General features: G+C 36.4%; 1 long non-coding RNA gene across 2 annotated transcripts in view; it reads left to right on the top strand.

Annotated features, from left to right (window-relative positions):
- The window catches only part of LOC141521313 (uncharacterized), a 65,574-nt gene that overhangs the window by 8,943 nt on the left and 32,471 nt on the right, over positions 1-24,160 (top strand). For both annotated transcript variants that reach the window (XR_012477895.1, XR_012477896.1), the window contains exons 2-3: positions 17,513-17,613; positions 22,347-22,515. This is a non-coding gene — a long non-coding RNA (uncharacterized LOC141521313). The remainder of the gene's footprint in view (positions 1-17,512; positions 17,614-22,346; positions 22,516-24,160) is intronic.

Consider the following 24,160-nt stretch of genomic DNA (forward strand, 5'->3'; position numbering starts at 1 on the left):
TTTACCTCCTCCTTTTCTTATTGCTCTTTTTCTATTTTCTTTGCTAGCACATCATCTATCCCTAAGCAGATTAACATGGGTTCCTTTAGATCTTATACTCATCTCATTCTTGAACAACAGCTCCATACTCTAAATTTCCTCCAGAGTATTTCTCCCTAGTTATCCTGACTAGATCTCAAATTTATCATAGTTAAAAAAGAATTCATCCTCTCTCTTTTCCTAATTCTACTCCTATTCCAAATGTCCTTATTTTTGTGGAAATTAGCTGTATTCTCTCATTCACCCTGGTTTGTAACCTTAGAATAGTTCTTTACTCTTTCCTCTTAACTCTCATTGTTAATCATTTTGGGAGGCCTGCCATTTTTCCTATCCATTTCACCTATTGTATTTACCAACTTCCATTTGCATGGCTATAATCCTACTTAAGGCTGTTACTACTTTATGATTAAATCTATTATAGTAATCCATTGGTTTTATCCCTTCTTCCAGCTCTTAAATCCATCCCTCATATAGCTATTTGGACTGAAACATAGATCTGATCATGCTACTCCTTTGTTTAAACAAAACAAAATACAAAAACCAAACTTTAGTGGGTTTCTATTACCTATAGAATAAAATAAAAATTCCTTAGTTTGACATCCTCAAGTCCTCCATCTCCTACTTCCAGTGCAGTCTGGTTTCCATGTATCTTTCCAGTCTGATTTCTGCCCTTTATACATAATATGTTCCTACCAAAACTAGCCATTTTATTTCTTAACTCCATGCATTTGTATAAATAGTCTCAAGTTTTTAAAAGTTTTCCTTTCTTATCTCCCTCTTTCAGATATGAGAAAATAGGTACACTAATGCACTACTGATAGAGCATTGTTGGTGAACTAATCCAACCATTTTGGAGAATGATTTAGAGCTATGCCCAAAAGATTATAAAAAATGTACATACCATTTGGCTCAGTAACACTGCTATTAGGTCTATACCTCAAGGAGATCAAAGAAAAAGGATCTATGTAGAAAAATATTTTATAAACAGCTATTTTGTGGTGACAAAGAATTAGAAAGTGAGGGGATGTCCATCAGTTCAAGAATGGCTGATCAAGTTGTGATAATATGAGTATGCTGGAACACTATGATGCTGTAAGAAATTATGAAGGGGGTTATTTAAGAAAAATCATGGACTATTTATATAAATAGTTGCAAAGCAAAGTGGTTAAAACCAGGAGAGCAACATATCCAAAAACAGCAATATTGTAAAGACAATCAATTAATTTTGTAAAGCTTAGTAACTTTGATTGCTATAATGATCCACCACAACTCTAAAATGATGAAATATGTTCTCCACCTCCAGATAAGAGAACTGATGGACTCAGAATGAAAACTGAAACATTTCTTCCTTTTCTTTTTTTTTTTCCCTTTGTTCCTGTAATTTGGCTTATTTGTTTATATGATTTTATATGCATATTGGATAACATATTTCTTGCCTTCTCAGTGGTTGGAAGAGAATATGAAAGGAAGGAGGGAATTTGGAACTGAAAATGAAAATAATTTTTTAAAGATTTTTTAAAATTATTTTTCCCTTTTAGAATCCTAATCTTCCTGCAAGTCTCAATAGGGATGTCACTTCCTCTGTGAAGTCTTCCATGATCTTTCACCATCCCCTTTGCTCCTACTTATAAACAGATTCCTTAGGGGCCAGAAGCTTTTGTTTGTTTTGTTTTATTTTTGTTTTACTTTGAATTCTTAGTTTTTAGAAGGGACTGTGCCTATACATAGTAGGTACTTAATAAATGTTGGATTCAATAATTTTATTAATTTAAACAGGCTATCCTAGAACTTAGTTCATCTTAACCAGATAATTAAGGTTACTGAATAAATCACCTCCAGACAATTAAATTGTTCCTTTCAATAATGTTCTTGAATTATGAAGTTGTTTATTATGTCTAGTCCTTAATATTTATTCAACCACCTGTATGTTTTTGATGTATCTGCATTTTAGTGCCTAAAAAATAAGTATGCTATTCATTGAAGTTATTTCACATAGAGACTACTATAGCTCTAGTTATACACTAATAAAGATTAATGAAATTCCACAACACAAAAAAAGGTTAAGAATTCCTGTCTTGGTAGATATTCTTCATGAGTTGCAGTGGTCAAACAATTATCTTTTAGCAATCTTATTGATGAACACACCCAACTTATGGAATTAACCCTCCCAGAAGCCTTTGAGTTTTGCACAGCTCATCCAAAGTTCACACTGGTCCAGCATAACCTTTCAGAAACTACATCACCTACATCACACTACAAGGAGGTGTTGGAACTAGATTTACTGGGAGATCTGCTGTTATTGCCAGTATTATTACCCACCCTACAGGGGTGTAATGAAATTCGAAGAAGATAATGGTTCTGATGGTGCTTTGAAAAAACATCAAGCACTGTACCAGGGCAAAGTTATGTCATCACTGCATTAATATTATTTTATCTTAATCCCTGGGAGTTAGGGCAGTACCTGTGATCTCCAGAAGACAGATCCTGATAAAAAAAAAAAAAAGAAGCTGGCAGACAAACTATAAAAAAACTACTGAAATAGTGAGTGCTGAGACTTGAAAGTGCCAGTTCAGCCAGAGAATATCTAGACAAGGGATGAGGAAGTGCCAGTGCCAGCCAGCCAAGGCTTCTGGCAAACAGGCAGCCAGATGTTGTTGCTCTAAGTGTGGGACAATTTATGCTGGACTTCCCTGAAGATTCCCAGAAAAAAAGGGTCTAACTTCAGTTATCTCCCACTTTGCCTTCCAGCCCCTATCTGAGACAGATTAGGTCCTTACATGAGCCCTCAGAGAGCATCAGTGACCAGGGATTTAAAACTGTAGCACACACTCATTTCTGATGCATTTTAAAATCTTTTATAAAGAGATTTTGCTGAGAAGATATGGCAAGAAGTATAAACATATCCCCACAGTCCTTGGAATCATGGCATACTCTGTCCTCTACCACCTTGGTATCTGGGGAGAGTGGGCTCAAACTCAAAGGAATTTCTAAAGAGTATTTGAGGCAGGCAGCTAGGTAGCATGGTGAATAGAACACTGGACCTGGAGTCAGGAATACCTGAGCTCAAAGCCAACCTCCGACACTTATCAACCATGTGACTCTGGGCAGGTCTCTTAACATCTGTCTGCCTTAATCCACTGGAGAAGGAAATGGCAAATCTCCTCCAGTATCCTTGCCAAAAAAATCCCATGGATGGTACTGATGTGTTACAGTCCATGGGAATCAAAAAATGTCAGACATAATCAACAGTCGCCTAGTATTCATCTCACCCAGTTCATTTCTAAATGAGATATAGCTGATGGATGGATAGATTTGGCCCATTTCTCTTTTACCCCTGGGCTAAATCAATTATATTTCTCTTCTGGTTGCCTTCTAATCTGTGCCTGGCCTCCTGCCAATCTCTGTACAGATTCCATTCTGACCTTTTGAAGATCACAAAGTCATTACCCATCACCCATATACTTCTTCACTAAAATCAAGAAAAACAGACACAGCAGAGAGAGAAACAGTGGGGCATACAGCAGCTCCTTCCTAAATGTGTTTGAACATATCTATTAGGAAAGAGAATGCCCTCCACCCAGTGAGCCTCAGTGAGCCTTGCCCAAGGCCATTCAGGATTAGAATTCAGATCTTCTGATTCCAAAACCAATGTTCTTTCCATTGTAATACATGGCATTCTGTTCTAACCAGGCCCATGGTTTCTGCTCTTTCTAAAAGAATCAACTCTCCCTTTTTTTCTTCCTAATGCTATTCCATTTGAAGCATCCCAGCTATGTGGTCCCTGAAAACTAGGCCTTTCTGCATCTCCTTTGAAAATATCAAAGCAGTCACATATGTTTCATCCTTAAAATCATTGATCAATATAAGGTAAACACTTCTATCTGTGGCACAAACATTCTACTTATGGAAAGGAAGATTTAATCAGCAGTACCATATGTAAGACTATAAGCAACAGAATGTAATGTGTAGGGGATTGTAATTCCCTTTTATTTGAGAGGAAGTAGAGACTCAATATTTAGAAACCCAAATCTATTTCCTTAAGGGATTTTCTTTTTCCCCTGCCACTTACACCTGTCACCTATTTGCTCCCATTGATTTTTTTTAAAGAAATATAGAACTATTGGAAAACTCATTGCATGGTGGCACATAATTAATGTTTGCCAAGTATTTTGAGATTTTTTATGATGAAAAGGTGTTAGATGCCACTCATGAGCCCAAAGCACAATTTGCTAAGCAATTGTTAAAGTAAAAAAATGTAGAACAAAAAAGTCAATCTTATCTAGAAATATTAAAGGAAGCTAGGAAACCCATGGAAGAATATAACATATCTAGCATCTTCAGTCACAGGTAACCTCTCATATCATGGGAGAGAATGTTCTGTTAAATGACTCCTCACCAACAGATGATCATTTTGTTTCCTATGGGTTTCATACTCAATTCTTCAGAGGTAACCATGTTTTAGTCATTTTATGCAGTGGGGCTAGATGTAAATATATATATATATATATATATATATGACAAGAATGACATGTAATATGCATATAACCTGAAAATTTAAATGCATAAATACTTCAAAGTGTCTTAATTTCAGCCATGTGGATAGTACTTACACTAATGTTTATCATTCAATTCCCACCCCTCCAACCCTTAGGAGTTAGTTTCATCAGATGCTGTGGTCAAAAATATTCATCACCTGCCTCAAATAATGAGAATTAATGATGCCATCCTCAGATGATTGGCAGATACTCTGGTGTCAAGAGCATTCTAGAAGCCTTTCAGACTTGGTAGAACCCATTAGAACTTGCATTCTGTTGGCATTACCTTTAAAAACCCATGGACACATCTATGCCATAATGAAGTATGAAGGTAGAACTTTAGGTTAGGATATATGTTTATATATGTTAATAAATCTAGCAGACTAAATTCTCATTGATAATACAGATTACAAAATTTGTCAAGTAAAGCACAACTCACTAAGTATTTGTATCTTGCTATGATTCTCTCATTTAATCTTTATACAAAACTCTAACAATCTCACCTACTTGATTTTCAGTTTATAGTAGATTAGCAGCAATATCTAGACAAAAACTGAGAATAGTTAGAGAGATAGGCACTCTGACAGTAGTGGAATTGGTACCTTACTCACTGACAGTTAAGGAGATGACAGCAAAACTTTATCACACCAAATAAGATCTCCTGAACCACAACAGTATATTGCCAATAAGAACAACCCTATATATTTCAATAGGCCTAGATAGTTTTATAACATAATATAATGATTGATAACTCTGAGTCATTGAGGTAGGTCACAGGGAAACTATTAAAAAACACAAAGTAAAGGCATGATGCATTATAGGAAACTTTTGTCAAATGTGGCTAATGGTGAAAAATAGTTTTATAGATTAAAGGGATAAGCTTCATTACTCTGAAAAATTCACTTTTATGAAAGAGCTGACCAGTTTTCTAATAATACCAACAGGGATTTGTATCCATACACAAGTAAGGCAGATTGTGACCAAGAAGTCATGGAAGCTTCCCTGTTTTTTAGTGTGAATGTTATGTTCCTTTAACCATTCAAGGAATATTTAATGGGAAAAGTGAGATTCTAGGAGCTGCTTAAAATGTGAGAAAGAAAATATGGTAGAGAAGACTAGTGTACCACTCATGGAGCCATAAGGATCTTGGAATTGTTCAGAAAGAGCTTAGAGTTGATTTAGAGGTCAAGAAATCACCAGTAGGACCTTAAGAAAGAGAACAATATAATCAAAATTGAAGATAACCTGGGTTGAATTTCTGAAGCACTGCTTCAGTCATTGTTATGTCTGTAAGTCTGGTACATGTTAGGCACTTAATAACTACATGTAGGCTTTGAAAAATGTTCTCAGCACTGTAAATCATTTAGTCCATTTCATGTGAATTCTTATTTATGAGTTGTTTAGTTCCCTCTAAGGTGGGCTTCATTTGCGGATAACCTTAGGAATGGAGAAGGACTCAGGGCATTGTACCACAGAACCCAGTTACACTGGTTACAGGAAGTGCCATGAATGCAAGCAGGTAAGGATTTATTAAATACTTACTAGATCCCCAGCATGTGTTAGATGCTAGGGATACAAATGCAGAAGGAAATTACAAAGGATGATATATGGAGAAAAGGTTAAAGGAATTAGGATTATTTAATTAAAGGAGACAAAAATACTCTTTAAGTAAATAAAGGATTATTTTGGAGGAGAATGGTCAGTTGTCCTCCACTCTTTACTAAGGACAGAACAAGAGATATTTCAGGAGGAGTGATATAAGGGATACTTAATAGAGAAAGTGTTTCTGGAAGAACTAGGAAATATCCTTTCATGAAGCCAAGAAATAGGATAGATCTAGTTAATATTCTTCCTGGGGAAAGTAGAATGGCCTATATGACCTGACCTCCAGCTCTAAGTCTTTTTGACTAAAGAACAAGTATATCATATACACTTTCAAGAATTTCTTCTTTGGATTGTACAAACAACAACAAAATACAAAAGAACTGTAAAATTTCTTTCTTTTAACTAGAATTTGACTAAGCTGTCAATCAGTCATTTTTCAGTCATGTCCCCATTTGAGGTTTTCTTGGCAAAGATAATGGAATGGTTTGCTAATTCCTTCTTAGTTTATTTTTCAGTCAAACAGGATTGAGCGACTGCACAGCCAGATTTGAACTCAACGAAGTTGAGTCTTCCTGATTCTACACCCAGCACTCTATTCACCATACCACCTACTTAACCCATATATCACCTAAGCTGACCCTCTTATGAGCTGTACTAGTCTTTCTGCCTTTACCTTCAAGAGAAAAAGAAATAGCAAGAAAAAAAAGTTCATAACGAATCAACTTAAAAAAGCATAGCAAACAGCAACTTCTGGGTTCTCTTCAGTTCACTTCCCCATCTTTTTTCCATCCACAGCACCTTTTACTGCAAGGCTACCTTGGAATGCATGTTCCTAATGAAAAAGCTGTAGCACATCAAAGACTGGTTATTTTCTTGTTTATGCTTTCCTGATTATGGGAAGCAAGTGAGTTATAACCTTTAGGAAGATTTGCCTATAAGGCAAAGGATCAAATACACAGCAAAGCATGGTGGATAGAGTATGGAACTTAAAATCAGGTAAACCTGGGTTCAAATTCTACTCCCAGAAACGTACTAATGTAACTCTTAGTTTTAGATTCTCCATCTATAAAATGGATATTATAATAATAGCATTTACCTCATAGTGAAAACCAAAAATAATGAACATAAAGCTCTCTGCAGACTTTAGAATGCTAAATAAATGTCATTTTTATTTTTATGCCAACCTCAGAGCATTCCTAAGTATTGAAGCTTCACTGGGGCGCATTTAGCACTTATCACTTATTTATCATTTATCACTTCTTTCCCCCCCTCCCTCTATCTGTCTGGTCCCCCCCCCAACTTGATGACAGAACAATTTCACTCACTTCCATAAAGGGGGGGAGGCATCCATTTATTTCTTAATCACAAAGACAAGGTTCTCTACTCTCTGGTTAGATGACTGTATGTCAGTGAAAAGAGAAAAAAAGGGTAGAAGAAAATTCTGGAAGCAAGATTGAGAACCCACCCCTCCAGACCCAGGGACCAGCCAGCAGCAAGCTGCCAGCTGCAACAAGAAGTCTGCCTAATAAGGAAATTAGACCCTGATCACTTCTGGATATGTGCCTGAGATTCTAAATAGGTTTTACAAATAGATGGTGATTGAAGTTGGAGATGTAAACACATTGGCTCCACAGAATAAAGGCTGTGCAACATTTTGGACTGAAAATTCAAGTGTTTTTATTACAGGCACTCAGAAAGAGCGGACAGTTTTTTTAATTGCAGCATATGAATTTCTGAGAAGAAAAAAATGCATTGGCTCTGCTAGTTGCCCTTGGGGATTGGGGCTGGACAAACTTTCAGAAAGGCTTGGAAGGCAGACTACCTAAAGCAACACTGGAAAAAACTTGGGAGTGGGTCTGGGTGCATTTGAAATTTCCCATGTGGTTGCTGGTTTAGGAAAAGTAATTTCAAATTAATAAATTTTAAAATATCAGTGGCTTAAAAAATTCTAGTCAGCTGCCTTCTCTGGATAGTTCTCTTTGTCTCCCTGAGTGTTAGGAATAAAGGCATTTTAAGCTCTTCTAATATATTTTCACTTGTAAGTATGCATGGAGTGCTTAGTTGCTTCTCCCTCCTGAGTCAGGCCAGAATCCTCAAGCTATTCAGGGATACAGGCTGGAGAAGATGCTTAATTTCTAATAAGGCCTCAATTCATCTTTGGGCTACTTGGGGCCTTTTGAAAACCCATATGATTTTTCACTGGAATTAGGAGGTCATTAATGGCAGCATGGTCCAACTAAATTCCACATGAGAGGATTACCTTTTCTCTTCCTGCTAACTGCCCCTGTTGTTATAAGTAGGCCTAATAGTGTTTGATTCTTTCTTCTTGCAGTGCAAGGTATGGTTCTGCCCCTTGGAAAGAAGCTTTTTTTTTTTTAATTCCAGTGGAGACTCTAAAGCCTGGCCCATTGTTGATGAGTAGAATAGCCCCTGGCAGTCAAATGTGGATCCACAATGAAAAGCAGGATGTCAAATCTGGAAAAGACTTTAGGATTATTTAGTTCAACTTTCTCCCTTTTATGGATAGATAAACTGAGATCCAGGAAGGTCAGATGACATGCCCAAGGTCACGCAACTCCTTAGCAGGTGAAAGAGTGGACAAGCAATGCATTCTGAGTCAGAAAACCCAAGTGAGTCTGACTCTGCTACCTTAAGTTGTGAGATAATAGGCAGAACATTAAAATTCAATTTATAGACAGATGTAAAGCTGAAAGAGACCACCTACTCTAAACCCTTCATTGTATAGGTGAGAAAACTGCTATCCAGAGACTTCAAGTAACTTAACAAAAATCACAAATTAACAGCCAGTCACAATTTGAATTCAAATCATTTAATTTCATTGAATCACACTTCTTGTTCGATTCAACTCAATGGGATCATAGAATTTAAAGATAGAAAGTGACATATTTTAGTTCTATTAGAACTCATCTGGTTCAGCCATCTCATTTGACATATGAGTAAACTGAGTCCTAAACATGTTAAATGACTTACAGAAAATCATCTAGATTGAGCTGGAACTAGGTCAGATCCTCTGATTCCTGCTTGGAAACTCTTCACTCATCATAGACTTTTAATGCAATTCAACAACTATTATGTTCAAGGAATAGTTTTAGGTGCTGGAGTTAGGAAGATGAATTATAAGACAGGCTCTTCTTTAAGGAAATTAAAACCTAATTCCAGGGCCAAGGGTATAAGGGTATTGGCCTTTGCGGTCATTGCAGCTGCCAGGAAAACTGAGGCTGTTGACTTTGTTTGGCTTGGAAATGCTAAACTGCAAAGGGCTAAGCCAATTGAATAACTTTGCTCAGTGCAAGATGAATATAGTGAACCTTTGGAAATGGGAGTCACTAGATTGTGTAAGGAAGGACAGCCTACCCAAGTTAAAAATAGAGATGACTGAAACTTCCATGCCAATAAGCATGGGCCCTTTTGATGTAGCTCCTGTACTTTTAATCTTGGGGGGAGATGGAGAAAGCCAGTTTTAAAAATTAATAACATGTCCTAAGGATCATAAACGCATGCATATCTTTTGACCTAGCAATACCACTACTAGATTTGTATCCCAGAGATAAAAAAAAAAAACCGAAAAGTAACTTGGATGAACAAAATTATCTACAGCAGTTCTTTTCTGGTAGCAAAGAAATGGAAATCAAGGGGATGTTCATTAACTAAGAAATGACTGAACAAAGTAGGTCATGAAATTATGATGGAATACTATTCTAAAGAAATGATGAGCAGGACACGCTCAGAAAAACCTGGAAAGACTCACATGAGGTGATCAAAGGGAATTGTACTATGTACAAAGTAACAGCAACATTGTAAGATGAACAGTTGTGAATGAGTTATTCTCAGAAATACAATGATTCAAGGCAACTCTGAAGGACTTATGATGAAAAATACTATTCATCCACAGAGAAAAAAACTGATGGTATCTGAATACAGAGTGCAGTATACTTTTTTACTTTATTTTTCTTTGAGGATTGGGTTTTTTGGTTTTTATTTTCTTTCACAACGTAACTATTATGGAAATGTTTTGCATGACTACACACATATAATGTATATTGAACTGGTTGTCTTCTCAATGAGAGGATGTGGAACGGGAAGAAGGGAGAGTATTTGGAACACAAAGTGCTAAAAATGAATGTTAAAACTTATTTCTACAAATAATGAGGAAAAATAAAATACTAAATAAAGCAAAGAATGTTCTTGTCCTTTATTATCAAAGAAGACTAAAATGTCAACATTCTGTTAGAGACAAGTTAACAATGTGTCTGACTGTGACTGATCAGACCAATATGAAGTCGGTATATTCTACCATAGGTTGGGCACAAATAGTCCATGTGAACAACTGGGGTGATTATTCTAAACTTATGCATCTCATATTTCCTTTGAGTTGCTTCAATTCTGCTTTCCTCATAGAATTCAGCACCCTCACTGTGCCAGTGTCTCCCATGCTGTACAATCAATTCCAAATTCTTCAGCATGTCTCTGTATCACTTCTTCTGAACCTCCCTATGAGCTTTGCAACAATAATAATAGTAATTTAAAAAAAACTAATGCTAAAAGAAAATAACTAAGATACAAGAGATAGAGAGTTAAGTATAAAAAGAAGTCCTGGCAAAGTGCTATGAGAAATTTAAGAAAGTATTGGTCTTCTTGGAGAAGGCAACCTAAGCAAGTTCCTGGATGAAGGAGGGAGATTCAGCAGACAGAGAGCAGAGGAGGCCCATTTCAGAGACAAAAGACTACAGGGGCAAAGGAAGATTCAGATAAGGAAAAGAATGAAAAATGGAGTGCTCAGAGATGTCCAGTTTGACTGTTTCATTAGATACTGGAAAGTTGAGTAAATAGTTCAAGAGAAGGCTAGAAATAGGGACTGGAACCAGATTAGGCGAATGCTCTTGAGTTGAGGGGGAAAGTTTCAATGCTAAGAGTTTATTCTTTACTTGGTAGGGAAGTCTTGATTTCTGAGTCAAGGATTGACATGATTAGGATAGTGTAATGGGAAGATTGCTCCAGTGACTGAATGAACGGTAGATTGGAGAGGGGATTAAACTGGTGTCAGGAAGAAGGATTAAAAGAAGCATTTAAGGAGATATAAAGACCTTAACTACAGTGTGAAAGCAGGAATGGAGAAAGGGGGATAGATGGGAGATGCTGCAGCTAGAATGAATAGGCCTTGGCAACTGACTGGATATAGTAGGTGAAACAGAGGGAATATAACCAAATAATATTAGTTTTGGAGACTAGGATGGCAGTTGTGCCAACAAAGGACATAGAAAAGTTTGGAAAATGGACAACTTTGTGGAAGGAGGTATGGGGCTGGAAAGGTCTGACATAATGACTTTGAGGTTTCAAATGGAACTATCCAGTGGATATAAATGACTCATTCAACTTTTGTGACCAGAACCCAGGGCTTCCAATTCCTAGTTTCTTGTTCCTTCTGTTACATCGCACCATTCCTTATATATTATAAATGAACTGTTTATTAATTTGTTCAATGTTTTGGCCTCAATGCTGGTGAAATAATAAGTATGCTATAATTTTCTTTGACCCAAATAATGGAGGAATAGGCTATTCCACATAAGTAAATATTCTAGACAAAAAGAATTTATTTAATTAAAAAACCTAGCTATTTAAAAGGAAATCTTTCTAAAATGTGGCATTTATTTTTCTGTCTTCTTAATTTGTTTCCTAGTTATAATTTTTCTGAAAATCCAGTTCATCCTTATGCACACATCAATTATTGTACTATCATCATAATATCAAATATTTTACTAGCATATAGTGATGCCCTTCAAAGTGATAAAGGTAAATAGTTTGATAATGAGCTCTATGACATAAGTCATTTTGTCCCTACCCTATAAAATTCCAGATTGGTTTATAATTGCTCGCTCATCTGTCTGTGCCCTCTAGAGCTTTACTATCAGTTCTTATTTCTCAGTGCTTTAGCCTCTAGCTTCACTCTTTCTTAGTAAGCTCCTTACCATCCATATGTTTAATTGTCGACTGTGATAATGACTCCCAGATCTATATATCCAGACCTAGTCTCTCTCCTGAATTTCAGTCCCACATCACTGTCTTTTGGTTATTTTTGAACTCTATATCCTACAAACATATTCAACTCAAAAGGTCTAAACAAAATTCATTATCTTTCTCCTAAAACTCTCCCTTCTTCCAAACTTCCTTTGGAAAGTAGGAGGGTAATTGTGCTAAAAAAAAAAAGTAAATAGAAGAATTTGGAAAAGGGGCAGCTTTGTGGAGGAAGGTGGGGTGGAAAGGTTTATATATACTGATTTTGAGGTTCTGTCAGGGCTACTAGGTTCCCCATCTCAGAACCATCCTCAAGTGCTCAAGTTTCCAAGTGCCAGGTCTTATCCAGTCTGCATTCCCAATATCACTTGCCTCCCTCTTCCCGCCCCCCCCCAATAAATGAAGCAGGACAGGTAAGAGGCAATATGAGCTAAGAAAGTCAAACCACTGCTTCCATCTCCCCTCTGACTCAAATGGAGAATAGCCTGGACCCCAAACATAAGAACTTCATTTGTAGCAGCATCCTTGTTCCTACCTGTCTCCAGTCAAGCTTCCATAGTCATTATACAGGAAATCAACTTTTGTGGAAATGAAACCTGGCAAAAGTTTCTATGTGCCTTGGAATCATAGTCTTCTTCAGTGACTCCAACTTTTGAAAATTTAGAAAAGAAGCTCTCAACTTCCCCCAAACCATGGCATTGACAAATGGTTCTAGATAAGAAATTAATATGGTTTTATTGGTGGAGGTAACATTTAAAACTAAGCATTATTATCTACTTTATGAATAAACCTTAAAAACCATTGACTTTCCACTTGACTTGCAGCTGAAACCTTCTATTTATCCCCCTGTTAGGATGTGAACTCCTTGAGAACAAGGTATGTCTTGCTATTAGATTTGTATTTCTAGCTTAGCAAATGACTTTGCATATAGTAAGAGCTAAATAATATTTTTCATTCATTCATTGTCTCCACTCCTTGTGCTTAACACAATATCTGGCATATAGCAGGCGCTTGGAAAATATTTGACTGACTGACCACCATTTTGGATTAGGCCTCCATCACTTCTTGCCCGAACAATTAGAATAACTTCCCTAAATGGTCTCCTTGCCTTTTCCCTCTACAAGCCATCATCCTCACAGCTACTAAGGTGATTTTCATAGAATCTGTGATTGTAAAGGAAGTTTAATAGTCATTTAGTCCAGCCTAAGAAAATGAATCTCCACTATAAAATACCCAATTATTGGTCATCCAGTTTCTACTCTAAGACTTCCAAGCAGGAAAACACAATCTCTAAAAGAAGTTCATTTTATCTTGGATAGTTTTAATTGTTAGAAAATCTTTCCTGTTATCAAACCTAACTTTGTTCCTTTGCAAAAGAGTTATTCCCCACTCAATAACCTCCAGTAGCTTCCTATTGCTTCTACAATCAGATACACACTCCCCTGTTTGATATTCAAAGCCTTTACAACTTGTTTTTAGCCTCCATTTCCAGGTTTATGATACATTCCTTACCTTCACATACTCAATGACTCAACTAGCCTTTTGTTTGCTCCTCACACATAACATTCCATCTCTCATCTATCTTGGTCTTTGCCCAGGCTATACCCCATGCCTGGAATGGACTCCCTCCTCAGCTCTGCTTCTTAGTATCTCTAGTTTCTTTGAAAGCTCTACTTCAGGGGACAGCTAGGAGGCACAGTGGATAAAGCACCGGCCCTGGAGTCAGGAGTACCTGGGTTCAAATTTGAGCTCAGACACTTAATAATTACCTAGCTGTGTGGCCTTGGGCAAGCCACTTAACCCCATTGCCTTGCAAAAGAAAGAAAGAAAGAAAGAAAGAAAGAAAGAAAGAAAGAAAGAAAGAAAGAAAGAAAGAAAGAAAGAAAGAAAGAAAGCAAGCTCTACTTCAATATGAAAATTTCCTTATTCCCCAGTCACTGGTACTTCTGCCCCTCAAAAGTACTTTGCATTTTGCATATACCTTGTGAACACCTAGGTACATATTGTCTTCCCAATAGCATCTAAAGTTCCTTGAGATCAGAAAGTGTTTAATTTTGTTATTCTCTGAGCCCAGTGTAATACCTGTACCTAATAAATACTTAATAAAAACTTATTGATAGGTTGATTGATTGATTCCATCTGCACTGTTCACCTCTACGGCCCCACCTGCTTCTGATCTGTTACTTTCTGTAACCCACTGCTTAAGTCCATCCAAGTCAATTTTGCAAATAAATCTAATGCACCTTCTGGTCAGCTGCATGCTTTTGCCTAGAGTAATCTCTTGGTTTAGGGTCTTCCATTTTCCTCAAAGAACTTGTTCATTTATTTCTGGACTCAGAACTGTTTTCCAGAAGAGTTGGATTTGCAGGATCATAGAATCAAAGATCTAGAATTAGAGGGAACCTCAGACAGACTTGAAATCCAGATGAATCCTTTCATTTTAAGGCTGAACTATCTGAGGCTGCTCGATGACCTGTCCATTCAGGAAGTAAATGTCTTTTTTTTTCTTTTTTTCTTTCCTTTTTTTTTTTTTTTTTTTTTTTTTTTTTTTTTTTAGTTTTTGCAAGGCAGTGGGGTTAAGTAACTTGCCCAAGGCCACAAAACTAGGTAATTATTAAGTGTCTGAAGACGGATTTGAACTCAGGTACTCCTGACTCCAGGGCTGGTACTCTATCCATTGTGCCACCTACTTCAGGAAGTAAATGTCAAGGAAGGGACATGAGCCCAGATCCTCAAATTTACCTGTCTAATTAGTGGAGCATTATAACTGAATAATCTTATTTTTAAACAGAGTATTCAAAGAAATGTAATAGTAAAATAATCTTATAAACTGAGATCATATAAAAGCTAGTCATATGGAACATATATGGCATAGTCTATTTCTCCATTATAAGAATAAAAGAACATTTATAAAATATGCCTTATATCATATATAATTCTATATTACATATTATAAAATTTTATATACCATACCAAATAGTATTTATTAATTATATAAGCATATCCAAACATATATAAATATACAACTATATAAATAATTTCCTCTCTATAGTCACTTATATTATATCATTATTTCTCTATCTAGGAGGAACTAGGTGGAGCAGTGATTAGAGCACCAGACTTAGAATCAGAAAGATCTGTGTTCAAATTTGACCTCAGATATTCCCTAGATATGAGACTCTGGGCCTCCATTTCCTCATCTATAAAATGATAAGGAGAAGAAAAGGCAAACTACTTTAATATCTTTGCCAAGACAATCCAAAATGGGGTCATGAAGAGTGGGACAAGACTGAACAATAAATACATTTCTATATCTATTCCACTATTATAATTTTATCTAAGTAGTAGTAGAAGCAGTGCCTGGCCTTGGAGTCAGGAGGACAAGAGTTTGAATCCTGCCCCAGACAGGCAAGTTAACTATTCAAGTCAACTTGACCTTGGGCAAGTCGTATCCAGGATCATCTCCAGTCGTCCTGATTCCTATCTGACCACTGAATCCAGGTGGCCCTGGAGGAGAAAGTAAGGCTGGTGACTTAGCACAGCCTCCCCCTCACTCAAATCTAATTCATGTCATGGCATCACTTCTCTGAAATTGTGGTCTTCTTCAAGAATGAAGGACAAACATTATAAGCAATGGAGAAATGACCTCAATGACTTGGATTTCAAGTTTTCTGGTTAGGCAATTAGGAAGAAAAATGGATAAAGTTTATGACCTGCATTAGGAAGACATAAATCCTGCCTCAGACACTTAGAAACTTTGTGATCCTTACAGACCTAGTACCCAGACAACTCTTGGAGATCATAGTCACAGAATAGTTGCTGCACCTTGTTGATCAAGGGTATTCCTTCTCTTGAGAGCTCCATAAACTGATGAAATTACAGGCACAAATCAAAAAGGTGAGAAGGATAGAAAACTGAAAGAGGGAGGAAGAAAGCCTCCCCCCCCCCAAGTCCTGCCTATGGCATATACTGACTGTAAACCTGGGCAAGGAGTTTAACCTCTTGGTGTTCTGAGGTCAGGAATTGGCAAACTACTGCCCATGGGCCATGTACCAGCAGCCTGTTTCTATATTTTCTGCAAGCTAAGAATAGTTTTCATATGTTAAAATATAATAAACCCTTATTTTAAAAAATAAAATCCATTCTTTGTTCACAGACAGTACAAAAACCTACAGTAGGCAAGATTTGACCCACGGCGTTGTTCCAACTAACTCTTTAAGACTATAATTTGCACAGAAGGTACAGAACTACATTGTTGGAATTTAATGAAAGTGATGTAGCAACCTCCCCCCTCCCCCACTGAGTTGCAAGGGGCTGTCAGCTACTTGTGGCAGGGGAGTGCCTTTGCATGACTGGAAGGGAGGCAGAATCGACATCTCTAGCCTCTTCCTGCTAGGAGGGAAAGCAGGAGGGCAGAGACTTGGCCACTCTGATCTCAGAGAAAGGAGCGCCAGGTTAGAATTTTCACAGATGATAGCTAGCTAGCTAGCTAGCTAGATAGATAGATAGATAGATAGATAGATAGATAGATAGATAGATGATAGATAGGTAGATAGATATACACATATGTGCATATATAAACATATATATTTTTATACTCACATTTACATATAGATTCCTTTAAATATTATTAATCTAGGGAATATGAGTTTCTGGTTTAAGCTAACTTAAGATCACTGTTTCAGTATTATGAGGGGAAGGATGGAGTATGAATCATTGAATTCTTATGAGTCCTCTGGTCTAGATAGCTTTTATTTAAGCATCTAATTGGCTCTGTCCACAACTCCAATAATGCCTTCTTGCAGTACAATTTATAATAAGGGCCCTTGGCAACTGCCAGGCTGCCACCTTTTTTTTTCCTGTGAAAATTCTACTGTTGTAAAGACTGAAGCCCCATGGCTAAAGGACTGTGGTTTGGCAGTGTTGCCTGTTATTGCTAATTACCCTAGTCTAAAGCTTTCCTTTTTTGGGAAATGGGAGGGAAGAAATGAATGCCAAGTTCTTGCTTAAAGTTCACATTTATAATAAATATATGTGTATGTATGCATATACATACATACATTTACACATATGCATATATATGTACATACATACATACATATGAGAAAAGGAGTCGAGATTTGCATGAACAGTGAGAATAAGATGAGAGGCTGAATGGGAAAAAAGAAACCTGAGCAAGAAAAGGAAAATCTCCCTAACAAAATGGTAATGGTAGTAAAAATACTTATTAATGTATTGCTCCATTTAGAAAGAAGGACACTTCTCAGGAGGTCATACACAGAACTGTTTTGTTCTTTCAGGGCTGGAACAAGAAGAGTGAGAGGAAAGAACTCTGGAACCATATCTTCTTGGACATTTAAAATGGTTCTCTATCAAAAGTGAAATTCCACTATAGGAAAGGGTAAGGATTTTTTTTTATGTTTTCCATTAAGGTTGGTAATCATTGTGCCCTTTAGTTTGAATCAATATTGAAACAAAGGTCAGGAATTACTGGGCTAAGATGAGAGAAATGCTTAGAAGTCTAAGAAGGCATACTCTTTGCTTTTAAATAGATAACTGGAAGATACAGGATTCTTTGAGAAAAAAGGAGAAAAGGGAAAAGAGAAAACAAAATCTTATTACTTGGGGAATATCTTTGGAATAGTGGAAACGATGTTGACTACAAAGTCAGAGAACTTGAGTTCAAATCCTGTCATTATATTTATATACTAATTAACATATTTATATAAATATATTATAATAAATATATATTTATTAACTTTATGACTAGGTTCCAGTTTTGTCACTGGGAAAATGAGAGGGTAGAACCAGACCCTTTAGAGCTGAAGTTCTCAAGCTCTTCTGTGTCATGGCTCTCTTTGGTAGGTGAGGAAAGCTCACAATCTCCTTGTCAGAATAATATTTATAAATACGTAAAATTTACTAGATTACAAATGAAATCAATTATGTTAAAATATTATTATAAAAATATTTTTCAGATCAACAAGTTCACAAACACAGTGTTAAGAACTCTTGACCTATAGTGTTCCATCTTGTCCTAAATCTGATCCTCTGGATATAATAGTTATCATGGGTTGGATTTTTATTTTAGTTTTCCAGTTACAGTGGCATAATGGACAGCTGCTGAACACTAAATCATTGAGTGGACACTTCATCCCATCCCAGTTGTTTTAACAACTGAAATAATTGAAATGTTAAAGTGTCAAATCAGATTGATCATTCTATGCAATCTGTGGGTGGTTGAACCATGAATAGTCAACATAATGATGCTTAAACACAAAACTATGTCAGCAAGATGACAAAAATGGCCAGAAGACAAGGGGTAAATATTATTTGTCTCAAAATGTGTTTCCTGCACTAACTGCCAAACTTTCAGATGTTGAAACCATCCAAATGATTTGTGTTTCTTCTAATGGTTGGATGCCATGTGGATAAACTTACATTCTAAAACTTATGAATTCTGCATTTACAAATGCTTTGGAAGAAGGAGGAGGAGGAGGAGGAGGAGAAGAAGAAGGAGAAGAAGAAGAAGAAGAAGAAGAAGAAGAAGAAGAAGAAGAAGAAGAAGAAGGAGAAGAAGAAGAAGGAGAAAAGGAGAAGAAGAAGGAGAAGAAGAAGAAGAGGAGGAAGAGGAAGGATGAAGGAGGAGGAGGAAGGATGAGAGAGGAGGAAGAGAAAGAGAAAAGGAGCAAGAAGAGAAAGAAGAAAAAGAAGGAGGAGGAGAAGGGAGAGGAAGAAGAGGAGGAGGAGGAGGAGGAGGAAGGAGAGGGAAAAGAGGAGGAACCCAAAATTCAGGAGAGAATGTAGATAAGTTTACTAAATGAGTAACTGACTGGCTATATCAATGTTTACATGCACCAAGTTATATGTAAACTTGTCTGAGAATCAATAAGCTATGCCAGGGATTGTCATTATCTCATCAATTCATTCTTCTGGGTAAACTTGAAGATTCTAGTTTATCAGGTTTCTTAAGATACCCATTTCTAATTGTTCTGATCCTCATCTCCAAAGGGAATTTGTTTCCAGTTCATAACTGACTTTGGCATCTACAAGGGTTAACTGAGCAAAAGGAAAAAGAGAAATATATTTCAACTTTTTCCCTGTTTGGACTTGTCTTATGATTTCAATGGCATACAGAAATCTCTTGGAGGAATTACCTTTTCTGGGGCCTATCAGCAGTTGTTCTGCAAGTGCTAATCCTAGAGAGTTGCCTGGTTTACTGAAAGGTTAAATGACTTTTCCAGAGTCAAACAGGCATTGTTTGTCAGGGAAGAGACTTGAGCCTATATAGTCCCAACTGAGGTCAATTTTTTGTTTACTAGGTAAGACTCATACATGTCAGTTTAAAAAAAAAGTGGAATGTGAATCCCTCTGCCAAGGGGATTCATGATTTAGTAGATATCATCTAATGGGATGAGATGGCACCTTGCCATCTATAATTTAACAGATTATCCCTAGGGGTTTGTTACTTAACCTAGAGGTTAAGTAACTTGTCCTGAGCATCAGAAGCTGGATTCGAACTTCTGTCTTCTTGACTCTAAGTCCAGCACTCTACGCTTTAGGCAATGCTCTGTCTACATTTTAAAGTAAAATCACAGATCTCAAATTAGAAATATTTCTAATTGGACATGTCTATCTGGACCCAAGAGAGTTCAGGGACCCAAATATAGATTCCGTTTTTCTTTTGCACGTGCAAAAAGTCTCAAAGGCATTCATGTTCCTTTTTTTCAGGAAAAAAAAAATCTCTAAGAATTACAGTTAGATAGATTGGTAGCAATGCAGCCTACCCTGTGAGAAGAAAATAGAAATTGATTAGGAAGTGAGAGACTGTGAGAGACTGCAAATGAGTGAAAATAGCATATGAGACATTTCCAGTGTAATTTTCCAATACTGATGTGAGTGGATACCACATGGTGTTAGAACTAGATGCATTATCAATACATTTTTATTTAGCTGAAGGGTGATTTCTATAGGTTCTTTTCCTCTTCTTTAAAGAATCCAAGTGCTGTTAATGCTAAAATCCATATTAGTGGGACATTCATTTGTACTGCTAATTGTATGAAACCTTAAAAATTCAGTTCTAGTCCACAGTGATTATGAACACATCTACTATGTAGCTGATTCCCAAAGAAGAAAGATGGCTATCACCCCCTGGGGAAACAGAAAGTGAATCTTGAAAAGTCATTTTTTTCCTTACAAATTAGGCAAGTGTGAGCCCAAGTAGAGGAAAATGTACTAATTTTGCCAGATGGTTAGTAGCATCTAAATATTTTGGCGCATCTGTATGACTGACTTCAGCTTTTACTTCCCCCATGAATATCTGGCATCATCAGTGGATTATAGACTGAGAGTCTGAAAGAGAATTTAGAGGATATTAAGTACAAGTCCCCCTTCTTCCCTCATCATTTTATACTCAGAAAACAAGAAAACAAAGGTTAAGTGACTTACCCAACATCATATAACTAGGGTCTGAAGTAAGATTTGATCTTACATCTTCCTGACTCTAAGCCTATCACTTTATTATCATTTATGCACATCTGTATTGACTCTATATCTTGTGGATAAACTTGAGAGAGGGAGGGATCAATTCCCTTTTGGCCCAAAAATGAACCCAAATTTAAATGTACATCTTAGGAAACTAAGTAAATTAGAATTTTCAGATTTACCCAGAATGATGAACTGATGAGATGATGATATCACCAACATAGCCTGTGAACTCTCAGCTAAGACCACATATTATTTAGTGCATTTACTGACCATTAGACTTACTTCTGAAGTAATTTCAGGTCCATTGCCTATCCCCCAAAATAAAACAAATCACCAAAGGGTCAAACTAATTAGATTGACTTTAATGAATGAAATCAAAATTGTCTTGATGAGTTGAAATGGTACAGTTAGAAGAAGTTCGGAATAGGGAGATAGAAGGACTAGTTTTCAAATATAGTGGAGTCCCTTACCTTTGTAGCCTTGGATAAATGGTCATTTAATCTTTAGAACATAGATTTAGGAGTGGAAGGGACCTTAGAGACCAACTAGTCCTACAATCACAGAAGTCATCAACTAAATGGCATCAGTCCATCTAATCCAACCCACATACAAAGGAATCCCCAATATAAAATAGCCAGTAGGTGGTCATTCAGCCCCTGCTTGGACCTGTTTTTTAAAAAAATTATTTATGACATTGGGGTTAAGTGACTTGCCCAAGGTCACACAGTTAGGCACTTATTAAGTGTCTGAGGTCAGATTTGAACTCAGGTCCTCCTGACTCCAGGACTAGTACTCTATCCACTGTGTCATCCAGCTGCCCTTTAGGACACTCTCAAAGAGGGTAACTCCTGAAATTACTTTTGGGCAGTTCTAAGCCTTAGGAAGTTTTTCCTGTCCCTTTGCAACTTCACTCAGATAATAATTACATTTTTATCGATAAGGAGACTGAAGCTGAAAGAGGTGCCAAAGTTCATATAGGTAGTAAGGAGTAGATCTGGATCCTTTGTCTTCAAATTCAAGGTTCTTTACTGAACCTCTCAAGATATTTGGGTCCTTAGGTAAAAGAAAGTTGTTAGACTAGATAAACAACCTCTAAATATCATCTCAGTTCTAAAGCTTGGAGATAATAATCAGAGTTATCAAGATATGTAGGTAGTACAAAGCCAGCTCTTCTTGCTATCTCTCCTTTTGCATGAATTTGTGGTGTTTCTGCCCAACTCACAAACTATCTGCATGAAAAAGAGTTTTTCATCTATTTGAAGTTACTTTTGACATGATTTGCTGGACTTGGAATATTCCATTCTGCTTGATTAATTTCTTTTTTGTTCTTTAAAGCCCAATTCAGATGCTACCTCCTTCCAGAGTACCCCTGTGGATAATGATTTTCCTTCTCAGATCTTATGCAGAACTTTGTTTTGTAATTCTTTGATGCATTATATGTTGGTTGGTTGTTGTCCTTCATTTTAGAAAGGACATCACTATGTTAAAGTTTCAGAGTGTCTGACTGTGATTAATCAGACCTATACAAGCTCAGAATGCTCTATCATAGGTTAGGCACAAATAGTTCATATGAACATTTAGGGTGGATTCTTTGAATTGTGCATTTCTTGTTTATTTTCAGCTACTTCAATCCTACTTTATTTGTAGAACAGAGTATCCTCTCTGATGCCGGCACACCATGGTGGGCAGTCCTGGCATAGTATTTCCCAAGTCATGCAATCAATTCCAGAGTTCTGAAGAGAGTCCTTGTATCACTTTTTCTGAACATGATGTGAGCATTTGTCCTATATGAGTTCTCCATAAATTAGTCTTTTGGGTAAGTATTATACACATAATATGCAATAAATAATACATGATAAGTGTTTTAGGAAGCATATGTCTGTAAGGGACCATATCTCATTTATAATATTTCTCTCTCCCATGACCTAGAACAGTAAGTGATTTATACATGTTTGTTGTTTTGAAAAAAATCACGTGATAAGATTGTGACATATAAGCTAGATGGACCTTTCCATTTAGGTCCTAAATGAGTTTATCTTGGGAAAGCACTGCAGGGTCCAGAACTAAGTAGGAAGAAAAGATCAAGCTGTATTAATACATCTGGGAAATTACACAGAGATTTAATGACTGCAGACCAATCATTGCAGCAAAAAATTCAGGTCTCTTGCTCCAATAGCTATCGTGTGACTATGATTCTTGGAATAGTGTGATGTGGAAAGAATAAAAATTATAAACAAGTTAGAGCAATGAAAAGATTGGTACAAACAGACCAACATATTATTAACAAATGACATGTTGGTAACAAATGAATTAATAAAATAAGGAACAAAGGAAACCATATAGAAAGAAAGTTTCCTATGGATCTGTATTAGTGAAAAGGGTGAGTTAGTTATGTCATGAGGAGAGACAATAACTGACCAGGCGCTACACTGGGATTTTCAAAATAACAAATAATAAGAATAAACCCACTTATTCAGTTCTCATATCATTTAGTGAATAATATTCAGTGTCTTTAAGGGCTGAATCAGGCAAAATACAAAGAAAGTAGACTGCCCATCTGGAACTTATCACATACTGGGGGAAGGCAAGGCATGCATATTTGAAGACTAATATTGCAAAAGATCTGGGATCTTCTTAGATATGGGTATTCCCTTATGGGAATGGGCAACCCATCCATATACCTATCCATTCTTTTTTTAAATATTTTTTTCCAATTACATGAAAACAATTTTAACAACTCTTTTAAAAAAAATTGAGTTTCAAATTCCCTCACTTTTCTCTCCCCTTACTGAGAAGGCAAGCAATTTGATATATAATATATATGTGTAGTCATGCAAAACATTTCCATTTTAGTAATATTATGAAAGAAAACACTGACAAAAAAAATTTTTTTAAATTAAAAACTATTCTTCAATCTGTATCCATAGTCCAACAGTTCTTTCTCTGGAGGTAGATAACATTTTTCACCACAATGTTATAAGACACCAAAAAATAATAAAACTAGAAAAATTAGAAGAAAATCTGAAACATTAAGTCCTTAGGAATTATCTTGGATCTTTGTATTGCTGAGAATAGCAAAGTCTTTCCCAGTTGATCGTTGTACAATATTACTGTATAATGTTCTCTTGGTTCTGCTCATTCTCTCAGCATTTAAATCTCTTGAGGTTTTTCTGAAAGCATCCTGCTCAGTATTTCTCAAAAAACAATAGTATTCCATTTCAATCATATATCAGTCATTTCCCAATTGATGAACATGACCATAATTTCTAATTCTTTGCTACTACAAAAAAAAACTGCTATAAATATTTTTGTACATATAAATCCCTTTCCTTTGTTTTTTTAAATTCTCTGTGAGATACAGTAGTGCTAGTGCTAAGTCAAAGGCATAGTTTTATTGCCCTTTATGCATAATTCCAAATTGCTCTCCAGAATGGTTAGATCAGTTCACAGCTCCACCAACA

The sequence above is a fragment of the Macrotis lagotis genome, chromosome 1, assembly GCF_037893015.1.
Source record: "Macrotis lagotis isolate mMagLag1 chromosome 1, bilby.v1.9.chrom.fasta, whole genome shotgun sequence".
Classification (NCBI taxonomy): Eukaryota; Metazoa; Chordata; class Mammalia; order Peramelemorphia; family Peramelidae; genus Macrotis; species Macrotis lagotis.